General features: G+C 38.3%; 1 protein-coding gene across 4 annotated transcripts in view; it reads left to right on the top strand.

The window, feature by feature from the left end:
- The window catches only part of DPP6 (dipeptidyl peptidase like 6), a 1,751,424-nt gene that overhangs the window by 1,083,180 nt on the left and 646,822 nt on the right, over positions 1-21,422 (top strand). The window lies entirely within an intron of this gene.

The raw sequence follows: 21,422 nt of genomic DNA, 5'->3' as shown, positions 1-21,422 counted from the left end.
TCAAACGCTGTTGAAGTAAAAATTGCCATTGAAAACCGTACCCCTTGCTTTGCTTAGACCATAAAACCAACCCCAAATTCAGCCCCAACCTATCGCAGCCTTTGTTGCTGCATAACTAAACAGAAGGCATGCTAAGGGGCAAGGGGCCTTTTATTCATGTTGTACTGTGCTGTATTTGCAATAAGTGGTGTTAACAGGAAGAGGTAGAGAAGGATATACAAAACACATAGCACTGGGCCTAGGGTGCCACTTTTTAATAGACAACCAGCTATCCCTTTTTTATTTTACCTAGTATCTGTATTATGTATGCTTTTAAGAGTAAAACTGAAGAAATATAACATTTTATCTCATGTAGGAAATGTGTATTACAAGGGGCATAATGGCTTATGTAACCACAAAGACCTTTAGTGAGTAAAGTCAGGCCCATAAAAGGGGTTTGGGGGAAAACACAAAGATGAAATCAAACCCTAATATTAATGGTGTCTGAAATTTACCAGTGCAATGCATTTCTCTCCTGGCTTTCTATTGTGTGGAGCATGTGAGAGGTTCTGAATCTTAAACACTTTCATGCCACCTGCCAGGTCTTTAATGTTAGTAAAAGTATAAAGGCATTGAATTGAATTATTGCAGAATTGCAGGACAGGCAGAACTATCCCTGTGTTTGTGGGACTTGCCTGGCAGAAACTGCAGCGCAGATTCTTTTCCGTCATGGATTGGCAACTTGACCCAGGCTTTTCTCCGTCATTAGTTACCAAGTGAATACTCATCCTCCCTTGCCGCTAAGTGCTTTTCTTAAAGCCAATAGGATAATCACCATAGAATGTGTGGTTAGAACTGATAATGTTTTTTCAAGAGTATTTAAAGAGACAGAGCTAAGAAGACTTAACACAAATATAAATACTGTTTAATTGATAGGCTGCCAGTCTTTTGGGATTGTGAAGCCGCTTTGCTGCACAAAGGATATTGGCATTCTTTCTAGCAAGATAATTCTTCCAATTGTTTTACTTTAATCCCCAAAAGTCCCAACACAACAACTGGGAAAAACAGAATACATTGTCTGTTATGAGTTTACTTTGTAAATAGCGTGACCTTTAAAGTTTTAAGTATTGAAGAACTGAATATTCGCTGTACAGCTACTGAACTTGAATTTAGAGCTATTTTTTGCATTTATTATAAAGTATTAAAGGAAGTCTGTCATGAGAGAAACATTAAAAGCTCCCGTTGTCCTCTCCCTCTGAAATGCTTTCTGCCTGACTGGCATTATACCTCAATTTTTTAGATAAAGATGTCTGAAGATTCTCTGACTTTAATAGTATTCAACTGTACAACTTTTTTAGATGAATGCATTCCAATGTACCAGGTAAACATTCTCCAGTGTATTATTGTTTTCTTATAATACATTTTGTTGAGATTTTCAAAATATAACAATACAATGTTTAGGGGTACACGTGAGTAGGGTCAGGGTCCCTCACAACTTGTTAAGGTAAACAGAACAGCATACAACTATCTCACTTTACTGGAATGGAAACATATTACACATGTAAAGACAGTCAGACAGGATGGTCTGAGATTAAAGTGAATGCTCCATCCTACCACCAACTCTGCCCAATGACCATAGTAACTAGTGGCGTCAGAAGGGAAATTATGGGAGATGGAGAGGGGAGGGGAGAGGGGTCTAAATGGCAAAACTGTAGTACAACACCGGGTCAGGAGAAAAGGAAGACTATTTGCCAGCTATTACAATACCTAATAAAACCAGCGCAAAATGTATAAAATAAAACCTAATAACAGCAGCTGAACACCAGGTAAATTTACAAAACCCCAGATAAATAAAGTGCAAATAGTGCTGTGCTTATATAAATAAAACATACAAGGGAAAACAAGACCACTTTTGTATAAATAAAGGTTCACTCGATTTGCTCATCATTAATTACATTTTATTTCTATAAGCGTTGCACTATTTGCACTTTATCTTGGCTAGCTATGGCTATATGGGGGGGTATAGTAGGTTGGAGCTAGATGTAAAGAAAATTGGGATTAGGTGTTGGAGATATGAATAAACTGGAATAAGTGTGGAAAGGAAAGTGGTATGGGAAAGAACCCTCCTCCACTAATTTTTTTTCACACAATCGAAATTACCGACAAGAACAGTTCTATGTGAGCTTTTGGTCCATCAGACATTTTCTGTCGGAATTGCTGGTTCTCAAATTTTCAGACGGGAAAAGATATCGTCGGAAATTCCGATCGTCTGTATGCAATTCCGACGCACAAAAAAACATGCATGCTCAGAATCTATTTGACGCATGCTCGGAATCATTGAACTTAATTTTTCTCGGCTCATTGTAGTGTTGTACGTCACTGCGTTCTTGACGGTCGGAATTTCAGACAACATTTGTGTGACCGTGTGTATGCAACACAAGTTTAAGGCAAAATCCACGGTTTTCTTGTTGGAATTTCTGATTATGTGTACACAGCATTAGAGTACCAGTACTCACAATATTAGTGGGGGTAGAAAAAGCTGAGAAAGAAGAAAACAAAACAAAAGGGGGAGCAGAAATAGATAGATAATGCAGGGGGGGGGGGGGCAGAACAGTTCCATGTGACCAGCTAGTAGTTCATATAAAATGATTTCTGAGCTAAAGTAGTCATATCAGGTGGAATATCTTCTAGGTGGGGTCTAAGCTTCCACATGTGGGTATTGGCTGAGTCAGTAAAGGGGGATCACTCCAAGCCTAGTGACATGGCTGGGGTGGCCTCCTGATGGTAGGAGTGGACAGGTAGGTGTTGTGGTCTTTTGCCAGCAGAATTTTTGTAACAAGATGGATCAATTTGTTCTTCCAGTGTATTATTTGATGCATGTGTGTAGAAACCCTTACAAGTATTACTAGTATGGCCACTAGTATTTAATATTGTTTACCTGTCAAAATCTCCCTTGTGTAGACATACAAAATCCCTAAGACTGCTGATAGGCACTGCCATTTTGTATGTGATGTTAGCACCTACAGCAGACTCCAATCTGTCACTCAAGTGACACTGTATAGTAAGGATGTGCTTCAGGTTCTGGTTGACCATGTATTTGACCTGAATCCAGTCTGTTCTCAGTTCTGCGAATGGGTGAACAAACTGGTTAAACTTGGTCCGTTCACCCATCTGAACCTCTTGATGATGTGTGTAAATAAACATTAGCTGTAAATCAGTTTTTCATGGCAGTAGCAATACTATGCTAAATGATATGACAGATCCTTCTGTATGTAAACAAGTCAGTGGGGATTCTGGGAAATGCCATTGACTAAATATTGTCATGACCATATTTGGTCAATGATGTCACCCTGGATTCCCACAGTTTGTTTACATGCAGAAGCCAGCAGGGATATGTAATATGCAATTGGAGTAGCAGTGGGGCAACATTGTCATTCAGATTAACATAGTCACGTGCCACTCATTATGATTTTTGTAAATGTGCATCACTGGATGATTAACATATTTCTTGTGAATGAATAGCAAGTAATGAGTGACTCATTAATGTATGGAAAGGACTGGATATCTGGGGGCCTCCTTCCAGATCCTGAGTATCCCAGCTTACCCTCACATTCCTTTTCGGGGATAGGATATGGGGATGAGAAACATGTCCCCATCATAATGAGGACAAGATGCCTTGCAAAAGTGGGAGGCTTTGCTGCCCCCCCCCCTTTGCAACAAACCCTGCCAATATTAAGGACACGTGGCCTGGTAAAGTTCAGGAGAGGGGACCCGCTCACTGCTCACCTTTTATCTGCAATTGTTTAGATTAGTACAGGGCCTAAGTCTATGAAGTGATAAAATAATGCATACACAGTATATGTAGAGACGCATGCATTATTGCAATCTGACAATGTGAAAAGGCCAATAAAGTAACAGACCAATCAGAATTGTTTTTTAACCTCCCTAGCGGTATGATTTATTCAGATTTTAGGTGCTGAAAGCGGTACCATTAGGCCGCGTACACACGATCGGTTAAACAGAGGACAACGGTCTGATGGACCGTTTTCATCGATCAAATCCGATCGTGTGTGGGCGCCATCGGTTAGTTAACCATCGGTTAAAAAAAAGCCAACTTGTTTTAAAATTAACCAATGGATTCCTAACCAATAGGACAAAATCAAGTGGGCACAACCATCGGTTAAAAATCCATGCATGCTCAGAATCGAGTCGACGCATGCTTGGAAGCATTGAACTTCGTTTTTTTCAGCACGTTTTTTGTTTTACGTCACCGCGTTCTGACACGATCGTTTTTTTAACTGATGGTGTGTAGGCGCGACGGACCATCAGTCAGCTTCATCGGTTAACCGATGAAAACGGTCCATCTGTCCGTTTTCATTGGATGGACTGATCGTGTGTACGTGGCTTAATTTTACATGGAAATTTGGCGTTTTATATTGAAGGCCTGTAATTATTAGAAATAACTCACTTAAATCTTTCCAAACAAGAGTCTAGTAGACATCCCGGGTATAACAAAATTTGAAACACAAAATCATAAATTATAATATAATAAATAAATATAAATAATTATAACAAATAATATAATAATAATAACGATTATTACTTTTAATTTTTTGATGACGAATTTCTCCACAAATCACTATCGCTCAATTTGGCAAGTGATTCTAATTTATTATCGCTGTTTTTTAGCTGGTCTAAAACCACTTTTGACATAAAGGGACACTTTTTGGTTGTTATGGACAATCTCCAGTTTCCAGGCAGAAAGAACAGTTTTTATTATATAAAAGTACATTTAGGACACTGGGCAGACCACTAGGGACAAAGGGGGTGTGCATTTTTTTCATACAGTACTGTAATCTATAAGATTACAGTATACTGTATGTATTGTGTTTATTTACTTTTTTAAATTTGGCGCCGATCTCCGCCCCTGTGCGTCGTAACGTCGCAGGGAATGGAGCTCGGCGGCACTCGGCACTGTGAATCGAGCGAGAAAGACACTGCTCGATCACACATCAGGGAGGCATCGCAGGATCCAGGGACAAGGTAAGCAACTTGTGCCTGTGGACATTGCGAGGCGATCCCGAGTCTGGCTCTGGGGTACCGCTTTTGGTCCTGAAATTCCACCCCGAGCCAGACTCGGAAATACCGCCAGGGGGTTAAGAAACAGTATTCCCATTTTAAGATTTTTTTTTTTATGGATTCTACCAATCTCTTTAAGAATTATTTTAAATTACACCAAATTTGGGATGGTTTCTAAGGCACCCATCTAAAATAAGGATAGGAGCTGATTTCATGCTGTTGAGCTACAGCTTGCAACGGTTTCAATAGACCACTGTATGAGTCTTTACCTTTAATGTTCGTTTAAATATGTGTGACTTTAAAAATAGAAAGGATAATAAATTTGTATCTGAAAGCTTTGCAAAAAACAATATCAGATTGCCCTACAAATTTATTTTTGTCTTGAAAGAGGCCTTTTTAACAAAAGAACGTCTTATCTGAAGATTTAGACATTCATTACTTATAAGGCTTTTTATAGCTTAATGTTCTGAAATAAGACCAGAATTTGTTTGGGGACCTCAAGGATTGTATCTAAATCTCAATCTCTGAATTCCTTTAGAGGCTCTATCTCCAGCCGATATAAAACATGAATAGTGTGCTTTGCTTTTCATGCCGCTGGTGATAATCATGTGACAATCATCCCTATCTAAATCTTTTCAAAGTAAACTTTAGATTCACACGGCAAGATTTATTGGATGATATGGAAACAAAAAAGAAACTTATCTCCCCCTGTCCTTATTTAGAACAGGCAGGATAAAAGGTCCGTCACAAAGTCTCATTAATTGCTTGTAAGTTTGGACCATTTCTGTAGGGCAGGGGTGTCAAACTGGCGGCCCTCCAGATGTTGCAAAACTACAAGTCCCACGAGGCATTGCAAGGCTAACAGTTACAAGCATGACTCTCACAGGCAGAGGCATGATGGGACTTGTAGTTTCGCAACAGCTGGAGGGCCGCCAGTTTGACACCCCTGCTGTAGGGGTACCGTGTATAGCCAAAAACACTCCACAGTTATTTTCTCTAAATATACATGAAATACATATAAAGAGGTTCACCTATTATGTAGAGTGTATAGTAACTGTATTTATCTAAAATAGTAATTTATTTAGCAATCAATGCCTGCTTAGCCCCCAAACTTATTTTTTAACTTTCTGTCAACCTTTTTCATTTCAGTTTGGAATAAGACCACTTTGTATACCCCCTTTAGTGGATTAGGTTAGGTCTGTCACTGCCATATAAACACACATAAAAAAAGCATTAAGTACTGCACATTAGAAAACAATTATACCACGTTACTAAAGGCTAGCAAGTCAAGTACATTTTCAGTTGGTCAATAGAGTATGTTGATCCACTGAAAGAAAAATGATCCATGCAGGTCTGTTTTAGCCCCCTTTTTTAAAACGTTTTTATTATTCAGTGGTGCTGCTATCCCACAGCCTCTTTACAGCTACATCCTGTCAACATGCAGGCTTGCGATAGCTGCATTGCATTTATAACGCTAGCTTTCTAAATGATGGCTAGAGAATAACATTCCTTTGCAATGAATGATTCGGGATGCGCTACATGTATCTGGGATTCAGTTCAAGGAATGTTATGTGAACATTACTAATGTTCGGGCACCACATCTGAACTCCATTGAAGTCAATAGGAGAATGGGAGCGGAATGTTAAAAAAAAATGATGTTGATTTGCTACGCTAATAGCCAAGGGTTTTTCAAACAAATGGAATTTGAGTGCTGGGCACTGGCCTGGCACTGTACCAAAAAAGTTTTAAAATTGTGTTTAGCAGGAAGCAACAATTGTATTATTGCTGTAAGACATGTTTGTACAATGCATACAGCTTACTTCAACAAAACTGACATTTAAAGAAATTAAATGTTGTTTAAATTCCCAGAAAATGATAGCTTTGGCTGCTTTACTTCTGTTTGTAGACAAATAGACAGGGATTTGATAAACTCTACAAAAAATAGTTGTGGGGTTCCTCTAAAAATATAAACTAGGCAATTATCCTTAAAGAATCTGGCATTGATATCAAGTGGGACTCCACAAAAAAGTAGAGGTCCCTCAAATTCTGTTTTGGTCTGGTGTGGATTTTACTGGGGAATCCCATGCAAAAATGTAAGTATTTACCAAACCCTTATCAGAGCATGCAGCTTGGTCATACCAAGAAATATGTCTTTAATATGGGGAGATACGTTTTTCAAGGGTGACCCCCTGGCAAAGAACCTTATCCCCATGTTGAGGACAAGAGCCTCTTCCCCACAACCCTGGCTCAGTGCTTGTGGGGGTCTGCAAGTCAAGGATTATCAGGATATGGAAGCACCCTTTAGAAATAAGGGGGCACACAGAAACTGCCTCTCTTTCACGTAAATGAGTAGAAGGTACCCATAGTTCCCCTAATCTTTCAGAAAAAAGTGAAAACTAGACCAAAACATGTACAGTTTTTGACAATCCACTATCAATCACGTCACCCAGTGATGCATACCCAGGTCAGTCTAGATCAGTGGTTCTCAACCTGGGGGTCGGGACCCCCTTGGGGGTCGAATGACAATTTGCCAGGGGTCCCCAAATCCTTGGCTGTTCCTGAAGCCTGCACCGCTCTCCCAGGCTTCTCGCGGCCTCCCAGCAGGGCTGTCCCTGGAGCCTGCGGCCACCCACTCAGCCTCTTCGTAGTCGCCCATTCAGTTCATGGCATGGCTGGGGGGCAGAGACTAGAGATCAGCTGACTGATGAGGAATGTGAAGTGGGAGGGGCTGGAGGAGACTATCTCCTGATTTCAGCATAGGTGTCACTGCTGCAAGACACTGCAAAGTCAGAGACACAGTGAAGCCAGATAAACAGTGCATAACACTACCTGTGATTATAGTTGCCATTAAAAGTCCCCACTACAGTTCTCAGATCAGCAGATAACCTTGATCAAGAGCATCTAAGTTGGCTGATCAGAACTCCCCCCAGTGCTGCCACTGATCCCAACTCCTCACCAGCCACTGCCACTGATCCCAACTCCACCAAAATAGAGAATGCATGGAAGGGAGAGGAATAGAGGGAGAGGAACAAAGAAAAAGGGAGAGAAAGAATAAGAGAAAGAAAAAGAAAGATGACTAGAGAGGGATGGGGGGGGGCATGAAATTAGGATAGAGAGGGAAAAAACAGTGAAAGAAAGGAGAAAAAAGAGAAAGAGTGGTACATCCTAAAATGTACCAAAAGGGGTTTTAATACTGTATAGGTGGAAGGGACTCGGGGAGCGGTAAATGTCCCTGGGTTAGGGACGCAAACTACCTGTCTTGCCTTGGTTGCTGACAAACCACGCTACAATTTTTTTTTATTGTTAGGGGTCCCCACAACTTGGGAAATTTTATCAAGGGGTCACGGCACTAGAAAGGTTGAGAATCACTGGTCTAGATGAATGATGCCCACTGACCTGCCAAAAGAAAAAAAACCTGGGTTCAGACTGAACCAGTAGCTCATCTACAATAATGACACATCAGCTTGTGTAAGAATACATGAGCATTGAGCACAATTGGGAGACCAGAAAAAACTGTTGTCATTATAATTCTGTTGGAAGTAGGGAAGGCTTTCAAAGACAGCCCAACTTTGAAATTGTGAAACACCTACAGCATCTTGATAATTTTAAATCCTTCTGGTCGTGTTTGCATTTGATCATTTACCTATGATCATTATTGGAGGCTCTATGCAGCAGTTTGTGTCCTTAATTTTAAAATGACTGGAACCAAATTATACAGCTCATAATCGGTTATTTTTATTATTTTGTTGAATCTCATTCTCAGATATTTGAAATTGTTCACAGAATAAACAACTGGATACTAACTAGTCTACAAGCATTATAACAGCCCTATTCCACACTGGAGACGTCACCAAACTTTGCAATCATTTTGAAATGTATATGAGGAATATCCTAGTATCACTCAAGAACACCAGGTTGTCACCTGCATAGAGTATTCATTCACTGTGTATTTTACCATATTGTCAGGTGTGATTCTTATAACGTTTACCAATGGCAGCAGTGCAAAAGGCAAATGTGTATCATTTTCTCATTCACAGATTCACTTTAATTGCGCCTTGACATAAATATACAGGTGCATCTCATAAAATTAGAATATCTTAAAAAAATATTTAGCAATTAAATTCAAAAACTGAAACTCATATATTTTATTCAGATGCATTACACACATAGTGATGTATTGCAAGTATTTATTTATTTTAATTTTGATGATTATGGCTTATAGCTAATGAAAACACACAATTCAGTATCTGAGAAAATTTTTATATTACATAAGATCAATAAAAAAATTATTTTTTAATACAGAAATGTTGGCTTATTTAAAAGTATGTCCTTGTACAATATGATGTGCACTCAATTCTTGGTTGGAGCTCATTTTGCATGAATTACTGCATCAATGCAGCGTGACATGGAGGTGTTAAGCCTCTGGCACTGCTGAGGTGTTATGAAGCCCAGGTTTCTTTGATCGTGGCTTTCAGCTCATCTACATTGTTGGGTCTGGTGCCTCTCATCTTCCTCTTGACAATACCCCACAAATTCTCTATGGGGGTTTAGGTAAGGCAAATTTGCTGGCCAATCAAGCACAGTGATACTGTCACAATGATATTAATGTGAGCTCACAGGCGAGTAGGTGACACAGGATCCCCCAGGACATGGAATCTAAGGGCCAGCAGGTATTCTGCCAGGGACCCCCTCACAAGGGTTTGGGCTTAGCTCCATGTTGACCCCAGGTCAAGACCCCCAGGTTCACCCTGCTCGCGAGGAGAGTACCAGGAGACGCAGTCAGACATGGATGGATGGATGGATGAAGCAAAAGGAGAGCCGGATAGCGAGTCAAGGTCAGGGCGAGCAGCAGACAACGTAATCAGGAGAACTAGTCAAGTCAGTACACAAGAGAGGTTAAGTATGTTACAGAAAGGGTGCTCATAAACAAGTGTTGCTCAATCAACCAGAAACTGGTCTAAATAGAATTTAAATAGCGAGGCAAATGGGGGGCTGGACAGGAAGTAGCAGGAAGGAATGATATATTAGGCAACAGGTGAAGTCAGTGACACCCATAGCTACTGAGTGCAGCCAGAGCTGAACACAAGCTAGTGGAACAACAGGTGCCAGCCGACCTACAGCAGTAAAGGTAAGACACAGATCAGCTCCGCAGCTGATCTGTGACAGATATCATGATCATTAAACCAGGTATTGATACTTTTGGCAGTGTGGGCAGGTGCCAAGTCTTGCTGGAAAATTAAATCAGCATCTCCATAAAGCTGGTCAGCAGAGGGAAGCATGATGTGCTCTAGAATTTCCTGGTAGAGGGCTGCGCTGACTTTGAACTCGAAAAAAAACAGTGGACCAACACCAGCCGATGAAACGGCCCCCAAATCATCACCGACTGTGGAAACTTCACCCTGGACCTTATGCAACGTGGATTCTGTGCCTTTCCACTCTTTCTCCAGACTCTGGGACCTTAATTTCCAAACAAAATGCAACATTTTCCATAGTCCATCTTGAGTGCATACTCTACTGTAATGTAGATGGACATACTTTTCAGTAAGCCAACATTTCTGTTTTTTTTTTTTTTTATTGTTCTATTTTTATGAGATACTGAATTTTGGGTTTTCACAGCTGTAAGCCAAAATCATGAAAATAAGACATGCTTGAAATATATCACTTTGTGTGTAACACATCTATATAAAATATATGAGTTTCACTTTTTGAATTGAATAAATAAAATACATTTGCTTTTTGATGATATTCTAATTGTATGTGATGCACCTGTGTGTAGTAATCTTTAGAATTCAAGTAGACCTCTTTTTTCCAAGTAATGAAAAATACTGAGAATACTATGAGATCTGTTTTAGATCTGAATTACTAGTTGCTAAAAAATTCAAGCTCTTGTGATGAATTTACATTACCAGTCTGAGGTTTCCCTTTTGAAGGTGCCAGTAACTACTATACTACTGGTCGAAAACCTGTACCGCAAACTTACATAGCACGCAATCTAGTTCCTATATATGTTTAATATATGTATATCTGGAAATGTTATGATACTTTGGGGTAAAAGGTCACAATTTTATACACAAAAAAATTCTTAAAGATTAATTAGAAATTGCTAAGACTAGAATCAAACTCTATCCACAGTCACAATTTTGTTACTTGGAGATTTGCTCCACATTTACTCTTTCCTCCTTTACTTTACTTCCGCTTTCCTTCTCAGTGACCATACATTATTATCCATGTTCATCTCATATGATATGTAAATGTTGATGTTTTCCATATATATTATTTTTTTATACAAAAAAGTATGTACGAAAAAAGGACACAATTTAACATTCTTGATGCTTTTTATATATCATAATTGATTTACTTTATACTTTAGCTTGGAGAATAAAGTGAAGCTGTACACATGTCAATCATCAGATACATGTGCAAGGCAAATCCTGTGTTATAAAATCTCCTGCACATAATTGGGCATTCAAAATGAAGATAGCTTTACATTATCTCACGCGCTAAGTGAACATTACCTGTGTCTTTAGTAAATCAGTCCCTTTAAATCATGCAAAATTATCAGTGCTCATTTTCTGCAGCAGAAAGTAGTGGTTTCAGCACACCCATCTATCCAATCCTGTATGTATTTGTTCTTCTTTCAAATGAACCCTGTGTCTAGGATTGAAGTTTTGAATTAGGCAAACATGTAATCTTAGAGAAAGTCCCTTGAGATATTTTCAGCAAAACTGCCTTCAGTTATTTTTCTCGCAATGCATAGGAGCCTAACCCAGTAAGTGCTATGATCATTCTGGTTGAGTATCTCTGAAACTGTGTTTTGATTATAAATAAGACAAAATAGACTATATTCAAGAAGCTATTTTAGTTTGAATTTTTGTAAGAAGTAAGTGAAACGATGCTGAATGGAACCTCATTAGAGGTATAATCCTGAACTGTTATTCCATGTGTAAAATGCAACGCAAAGATTGAAGAATAATTTTTTACATGTTATTATGATGGGTTTACCCTCAAATTGTGTTAACGAGTGCCTATATTTGCATGTTTTTTTCTTTTTAATGCCGCCTTCCATTTGGTTGTAAACATCCTTCCTTTTGACTTCCCCTGGTCCCTGGAGTGTTAGGAGGTTTTGCAGTCATCTGTTGTAAACTGGTTTGTCACTTCTGTGCAAAAATATTTAACATTCTATAAAATTGGAAGGTTGTAGTTCCTCCTGAATAGATCATTTGCATAATGAGTTGCATACAGATTACACTATGAAATGTCTTTTTGCAATAGGAGCCATGAGTCACCTAGGGTTATTAAACAACAGTAAAGTTCAAAATATTCTTATTTGTTACAGGGAAATCATAATTGTAATGAGTGTGTGTTTGTTCTATTTCCCAATGGGAGGTTTGAAACTGGAAAAAAAAATTGCAAGGATGGGAGAGTTTTAGCAATCAGTCTCTATTTATATTTCTAATGATTGAGCACCATGGAAGATATAGATTTATAAGGCTGCTAAATATTTTTATTTTTTAGTAGCACTATCTAAACCTTTCAGTGATAACATGTAGTCTGGAGGTATGCTGATAACAAGTGAATGTTGACCATACTGCCATTAACAATTGGATTGTTTGTTTTTAAAGACATAAAGGGTTTTGGCATATCTGCTAACTTACAACTTGGACAAAGAAATAAGCCATTCAAGTAAAATACAACTCTAAAGGGGCCGTACACACGGGCCGAATATTGGGTGGCATTAGCCGGTTCAGTAGAAACCAGCAGATATTTGGCCCGTGTGTGTGGCAGTGGGTCAGACAAAGGGCAGCTGTTTGGTTGACTTCTGTAGAAGGGGCATAATCGAAAAAGTTCTACCAATAGGCATCCGATCAGCACTCTCAGTCAATGGCGCTATCTTGCCCCCCCCTTTTTCCTCAGGCCTGCCAGGTTGCGTGCTCAGATAAGGGCCTGGTATGGATTTTGGGGGGACCCCCACGTAATTTTCTTTTTAATTTTGGTGCAGGGGACCCTTAATATCCATACCAGACCTAAAGGGCCTGGTATGGATTTTAGGGGGACCTCATGCCATTTTTTTTTGGCACAGGATTCCCCTTAATATCCTTACCAGACCTGAAGGGCCTGGAATTGGACTGCAGGGGAACTCACACAATTTTTTCAATGATTTTTATGTTCATTGCCGGGATGCAACAATACATTTCAGCCGTGAGCAGTTTTAAATTAATGTTTTCCTTTAGAAATTTCATTTTGCTGTGGTACTGTTATGAACATGGGAAAGATGTGCTACTTTACATTCACAATAAGGAGACCCCCCCAGGCACAATATTTAAAGGAATATTTAACTTTTATTGTTTCACTTTAAGCATTATTAAAATCACTACTCCTGAAAAAAATGTGTGCTTTTAAAAAAATATTTGCATTGATACATGTCCCCTGGAGCAGTACCCGAGTGCCCAAACACTTTTTATGGTAATAACTTGCATATATTTTCATGTTGGTGTCTCAAAGACTTTAACGGTGTTCGCACACATTTTTTGCCTGTTAGTGATTTTTCAACACATTCAACATAAGTGATTTTTCAACACATTCACTAAGTGAATTTGCTTGCAAAATGAACAGTGCATTTGTCTTTAGTAAATCAAACCCTTTTGGTCTTGTGTTCTAAAGTATAAGGTTAGTCATGTACAGGCAAATATTTCAATATAACACAAATACATATTTGTGCTATTGCGGCTTTTTTGTCATGCATTATAAAAAAATCTGTGTCAGAGGTAGTTGCCTTATGTCTATGCAAAAGCAGGTGCACATGCTGATGAATGGAAAACAGTTTAATCTGATCTAGTAATTTAGGAAAATGGGATCACAGTTTGCACTGGCAGTTTAATATTCTTGCCCATAACTTAGGGTTCAATTGTTATTCTGTATGCTTTTAGATTAAAAGAGAAAACTAGAACAAACTCTAGTGGGATTTAAGAAAATACTTAGTTTGCCCTTCTGCATATATTGGTACTGGATGAGCTCTAGCATAACATCATAATAAAATGCTATTCTTTACACACCACTGCATATTACTTTCCAAAGATTAGTTGGACATTACCCACTTACAATACAATAAATACAATAAATATTCTAAGAGAACAACATTCATCTGAGGAACTTGTTCACAGATGATCAGTGGCTAGATTTCTGGTTTATTTCTTGTATTGATGAATTTCGGGGGCTAAGATTAGTTGCTTGGCTATCGACTGATTCTTGGATTAGCTTCTCCACGTTCTTTGGTTTTGTGGGATAACGTTTAATTTTTCAGAAGAGCAATGGGAAAACAAGTACATTTAAATCTGCGCATGTGAATTACACAACCTAACCTTTAACCCTTTTTTGTATGATCAGAAGTCAACAAAACCAAGATGCTCAGATACAATTTTAAAGTGTCATTGGTTAGATGTAGATAGCTTGACTACAGCTCTCTGACTAATTTAAATCCAAATAATGCTTACATTTCCTTACACTATTTTAATAGATATTCTACCTGTTTTTTATTGTATGATGACCAGTGGTCAATGGCAGGGGTCGAGTCCTGGGGAAAAAAGTGTGGGAACTCCCACCCAAGATCCACCAAAAAAAAAAATGATACTCTCATATGCATAATTACTAAACCGCATGTTTTTTTTTTTTCGATCCACTGTACCTTAGCAATCCTTTATGTTACTGGCCGCTTCCTGTATATGAATTCATTGGATAGTGTGCGGGTATTCCGTCACTTCCTCAATGCCGCAATGTCTCCTGGGAGCTTTTGTCATTGTTTCCAGGAGACATAGCGGAGGTCTACCGCGAGTTATCGTAGGATTTAGAAAGAACTTTAAGCACTCTAAGCCCCTGACAGTGACTCAAGCTGGGCTTTGCTGCTTAGTGAAGGATTGGCTCGAGGCTGCTCAAGGCTGCTCTAGTACTGCTAAGGGAACTGAGTTCCTGCTGTGAAAAAAGTGCAGGGACTCCGTTCCCACGCGTTCCCGCAGGACTTGAGCCCTGGTCAATGGTGTAAAAGAATACTTTGATCAAAACTTTAGGACTTTTTTCTCTTAATATCTTCATGTCTTATATTATACTGTCACATCTGTATCTTGCCAGCTTCAGCTGTTATTGTGCCTCTGTCTGTGCCAGGCTTAGAAACAACTGAAACCATTTATTTGTAAACAAGCTCCTGATTGGCTTTTATGGTGATTACATTTTTGGGAAATATGCTGATTGGTTCCTGATTGTTAGTATAGAACTACCACTATCAGTGACTTTTAGTTCTACAATAGAATTTTCTCTCTGCACAGGACCCCCTGCTGAGGAACATTCATCTAGAGATTGTGGCCAGAAATGGGTTAAGCAGTCCCAATTATAAACTATAATAAACTGTCTGTACCACCATGTTGCCGGCATGTACTGTAAAGCTTTGTGTGGGGTCATTACATTCTTATGGTCGGAATTTCCATCAATGCTAAAAGTTCATCCAAAATGCATGAATATCTCTTTCTTTGCTTAATGCTGGAGAGTTGAATTTCCTGTTGCTTGTGTCTCTCATTAAATCCAGTGGCAAGATCTTTACTCCTATGTTCCCAAGTCTGCAAACCCGCCGCATCAGTTCATGGTTCTTGCTTTCCCTGTTGGACTTTGCATTCATTTTACATTATTGAGACTGCAACAGACAGTTTGGTAATACTGGTTCTTTAGCAAGGAGAAAAACATGTAATTGTTGCCAGAAACAATCTTCCAGAACCAAGCAGGGGAGATCTACCCAAGACATATAAGTCGCTAATGGGTGACTAAGACCATCAGTTGCTCTGACAGCAGAAATATCTTAACATAAATATCTGGGACGAGTGTAATAACCATCCAGATGTCTCTTGTTCTGGTTTAACCTGTAGCAGAAAATGATAGATGTAAGCTACATTGCCACAATGGCCAAAACAGACAATTTCCATTTCCTACAAGTATGAAACATGAATGGTCAAGGCGATGGGAAAATTCTTTGAGAGGAAGTATGCATGCAGGATCACATTGTTACAGTCAAATTGTTACAATCTTATGCTGCATTCTTGCAAAAAAGAGGCCACTGATGTCAACAGCTGCTGCCATTTTACCCATTCACCAATGCTGCCAGTCTACACAAGCTGAGTAAATCATAGTAATTAGCTTACTTCAGATCGAACAATCCTTGCAAATAACTAGCAGTCATCATTTATATGCATTTAGTAATGTGTTTTAAAGCCAAACTTGAGGCAGATACAAAATACACAATTTAATGCAGCATTCTATTCAATAATACACCCTTGTATATAGATGTTTAAATGCAAGCAGTGTAAGTATCTGAATTTGCCGTGGTATCAGAATTTTGCAGCACAAGATTGCTGAAACCGCACAAGGAGCCAATCAGTATTGCTGTTGTGCACTGGGCATGATGATGGGGAAAGGAGCAGAGTGACAGAGAGCTGAGCTCATTAGTCTGCTACTTCTCTTTTCATTGTCCAGTCTGGGAACAGAGAATAGACTTGTAAGTGTTACTGAACTTCAGCAAAGAAAAATCAGGTCTCCTGCCAGCTGGGCTGTGCAGCAGAGCTCTGCAAGGCTTAATGTACACAGGACGTTGTTTAACCTCTTCTAAATTATTTAACTTGACAGCTAGAAACCGGCATATAAAAACATCGGTTTAGCCGCGTTTACATGCCGTGTTTAGCCGCGCTTGCTTCTAAAAGAATTTTTATTTTATTTTTGTGAAAATTAATAAGGTCTGTAAACGAAACGCTGCTAAAGGCAAGTTACCGTGTTTATCAGCGTTTACAAGCTGTTACAGGCATTTGGCATTTCAAATGCCTCTAAACATCCGTCTGAACCCATTTTATTTGCGTTCCAAAAAATGCTTCTAAACGCAGCTGCCTAGAAACGACTATAAATAACCCTGTGTACATGTACTGATAAGATAACATGGAGGAGAGTTTAGGGGCAACTGAAAAAAATGCCAAACTGTTCCTAAACGTCCCTTTTCCAGCAGCAGTGTACATGAGGCCTAAATCTCAGGACTAAATAGACAGAAATACTGTATATTTAACTGTTTGCCTGGAGTTCAGTTTCAATGTTAAAGTGGCTTCTCATTTACTGGGATTTATTTATTTTGATCTGGAGAGTCATATCATACAGTTCAGGAAATTACATTTCTCAGTCATCCTGCACCGCTGTCATTATCTACTTCTTTAAATTCCTTGCAGGTTTTTATTTTATTGGTGATCGATAAACTATTCACATTGAGCTTCTGTAAATCTCAGTACTAGATGAGTACAAACATGCCATCATAATGGAATTTTCTGATACCAAAGAGAGTTTTCTACATAATTGTATCCAAAGATTAGTTGAGCATTGGTTGCTTAACATAAAATAAATATTCTAAGAGAGGTGCATTGATCGGCAGAACTTTAGGGAATAAAAGGTTGACTTAAGCTCACTTGATTGTTGACAGATGACCTGTAGCTGAATTGTACTATATTTCTCTATTGATGAATTTCTAGGGCAAGGATTAGATGCTTGGCTATTGACAGATTCTCAGGGTGAGGATTAAATATTCCATTCTTTGGTTTTGTGGGATAATGTTTGTTTTTACAAAGAAGCAAAGGACAAACAAATATATTTAAAGACATACTCCAGTTAAACTCGCACTCAAACAGATACAGGAGTCACAAATTAAATGCTAAATGTCTGTAGTATATATCCAGGCAGTCATATTGTAAACCTGGATTTTCCTTAAGCTGAGTATTTAAAGTGTTCACATCTTTAGAATGTACCTATATTTGGGCCTGTGGAACTGCAGAACCGTTTGTTTCAGCCCAATATCTAAGCAAATCACAAAATTGGGCCAAAAGAGGATATGCAGCACAGGATAAAGTAACAAGACCGGAGTAACATTGAAAATCATGTTAAATGAGGCTACAAGTGATTAAAAAAACATTTAAAATTCAGGTAAAGTGAACAATTCTGACTATAGTGTTTCCCCGTTGCATTAGTTAGAATTTTTCAAATTTTTCCAAGGTCATATCCAAGGTCATAACCCATACTTAAACCTCTTTAATATTGGTAGTCAGAGGTGGGTAATATACCCATTTTTATATCCCTTTAACATTAGGAAACAGAAGCAGACAGGCTTTAATAGGCCCTTTTAGGACTCTTTAATACCAGTGCCCACTGTAACCGACTGGTTCACAGTTGCAGTCAGGCATTCTGGATGGGACATGTCACTGTTCATAGGGGTAGAGATTTCACCTTTAAGTCATTACAGCCTGTGCTGGGTACCAAAGAAAGGAAACCTTTTTTTCTCGGTCAACCTGAACTAAGCTGGCCAAGGCAGGTTGATCAGTCGCCAAAAATAGTTTTTCTATAAAGAAAAAGTGCTCCAGAAAAAAAAGACTGTTCATATGTACCTCTCTAGCAGGCACTCAACTTAATATTATTTTTGCTAAAGATCTACAGGTGCCAACAAAGATGAAAATTTTATTTCCTGGTGCCCTGTGGTCCATTGTGCATTCTCCCACAAACCACAACTATGTCACTATAGTGCCCTATAGCGATGTAGAGACCTGCAGATGGACCACAAAATGCGCATTTCTGAAATTTGCAGAAGAGTTGAATGTGAAAATTCTCATGAAGGCCGTAGTTCTTCAGAAAAATAAAAATAAAAAAGTTAAAACCCACCAGAAAGGGTAATGTGAAAAGTTTTCTCTTGCAGGAACTGTTTTTTAGATAACATTTTTCTAGCTACAGAGTCAATTTAAATAAACCTCACATTTTATGTATTCAGCAGAAAGAGCATCATACTGTATATGAATTTAATTTGAAAAGGTATTAAGTTTGCACTTAAACAAAATTAGTCTTGTATAAACAAAAAAACGGTCCAAATATAAAGCCGGTGTGTTCGCACTGTGAACGTGAAGCAAGGGAATTCTTTGTTTCGCCAATATTCTCAGCCTGCAGCAGTTGGATTGATACCCTTGTAACCTTTGTAAAGTAAATCCTAGACTAGTGCAATAGTCTGCTCCTTCCCAGACATTCATCTATAACTCTGTTTATACAAAATTGATTTGATTTAAGTACAGTTTGATACCATCTCAAATACATTCTTTTATGTAGCTGTTTGGGGTGGATGTAGAAACAGTTTGTTTAACAGTAACAGAGAGAAGGCCATTCTTTACATATATAATAATAACTGGATATGAATCATAAAAATGGTAGCAATGTCATACCTGCTGTGGCCTTTGTGATCCTTTGATTTTGACCTTGCACAATATGGATATATATATATTCTATGTGCTAGGAAATGTTATTTCTATAAAATTTTCCTGTACCATAATTACAGAGATAAAATAACAATGAAACAAAGGAACAAGTGCCTTGAAAATTCAATTATAAATATATAATATAATATTATATTATATAATATAATGTACTATGTGAAGGTTCTCTTTTATTAATGTCATAATAATATGATAGTGGTAGTTAGTCACATTTAACTGAATGTGTTCTGTAATGTTTAAGACAATTTTTAGCTTATCAGAACCAATTTGTTAGTTCTGACGAGTGCCAGGATTTTGCTCCAGCTTTTAAAGCCACACAGGTAGCACAGATGTGGATATTAATGCCGGGTTATGTTCCTGACACCCATTGGACCTGAAGAAGTGGTTAATCTAAACTAGGAAATGCCTTTTTTTTAAAACTCTTTCAGAAATTGTAAAAAAACAAGACATAGAAATTGGACAGAACCACAGGCTACCTACATGGCAGACAATGCCGGCAAATGTTGAGGTCAAGGCCAGGGTCATGCATGGTAGGACAATTGTAAAGGCTATGAGCCCTCTGGCAGATGTCAATATGCTGCCAAACAGGACCTGCAATAGGTCCAACTCCATCCACCTAAACCAAGCAAGTGAGCACAGTAGTTGCCTTTTATTCTGGTAAAAAATACTACAAAATCAAGAAAAGAACAGCAAACAGTGGGGTAATAGAGCTAACTAGTTTCACATTGATAACCAATGCTTAGTCATAGCATTGGTTATCAATGTGAAACTAGTTAGCTCTATTACCCCACTGTTTGCTGTTTTTGTCTTGCTTTTGTAGTATTTTTTACCAGAATAAGAGGCAACACCTTTTTACCTCTTATTGGAGTGCGGCTGTCCAAAATTTCTTTCCTCCCATTTACACTACTAGCTATACCTCTCCAATGGAAGGGGAATACTCTCTTAGACAGTTGTCATGATAATATAGGTGAGATTACTAAAATTGGTGCACAGAGAATCTGGTGCAGCTGTTCATAGTAACAATCAGCTTCCAGGTTGTATTGAAAAAACTGAAGTTAGAAACTGATTGGTTACTATGCACAGCTGCACCAGATTCGGTGTACAACAGTTTTAGTAAATCCCCTGTATATTTCCTTATTAGAAGATTTCCCCTGGATTTCTGTTTGAATGTCAATTGAACAGGGAAGCAGATAGCAATAAAAAGCTGTCATAGTGCTAACCTTTCTACTTCATCAAAACAAAAAAAAGTTTTTGCTTTAGATTGACTTTATTCCCAGCCCCTCTTAAAAAGGTTTATAATAAGATAATATTTGACATTCAATAAGGTTTTTGTGCTCTTATTTATGTAATTGTGTCAGCTTTCCTACTGTTTATAAGTGGACATCTCTAGCAGAACATCTCTGATTTTCTCTTCATTCCTGTGAATTTAACAGTAAAGGGACTTCATGTTCTTTGTAACATACCAGAAGTAGATAGAATTTCTGCTTTAGCGACTTTTTCCATCTGGGCTTAGTCTACAGCTCTGTCGTGTTGACAAGCAAATTTGAATGTTTCCTACTGGGCTTAGTTGTCAAGAAACTGAACACGCAGTCAGCAACCATCCTAGCTAACCATCTGCATAAATAACAATATACCGCTGCTCTGTTTTCTCTATATGTGCGTCCTATAAATCTTATTGATTGGTAAATCATTGTTGGAAAAGAACTGATGATTAGACTGTTTGTGCAGAGTCGCTGTTTAGAAAGACCTTTGCCTGCTGCAGAAACTCTAGAGAAAAATAGCAATGTTTATTAGACTTGACAAAATAGAGTGAAGAACATGACCAATATTAATATATGCCAGACTCGAATTGCTTGTTATATTAAGTGAAAAAAACAGAGAAAATACTTATTTTATTACACTTTTAAGCCTTTTTGAACCAGTTATAGACTGCAGTATAACAAATAGGCAAGATACGGTTTTAAAATAAGAAGCTGTTTGGAAACAGAAATATTACTAAATGTAACCACCTAATGCTTTTTTACCTTGTCAGCAATAGCAATGGGT

This window comes from Rana temporaria, chromosome 5 (assembly GCF_905171775.1).
Source record: "Rana temporaria chromosome 5, aRanTem1.1, whole genome shotgun sequence".
In the NCBI taxonomy this organism is placed as follows: domain Eukaryota; kingdom Metazoa; phylum Chordata; class Amphibia; order Anura; family Ranidae; genus Rana; species Rana temporaria.
The sequence above is the reverse complement of the archived record's forward strand: the minus strand, read 5'-3'. Positions and strand labels throughout refer to the sequence as shown.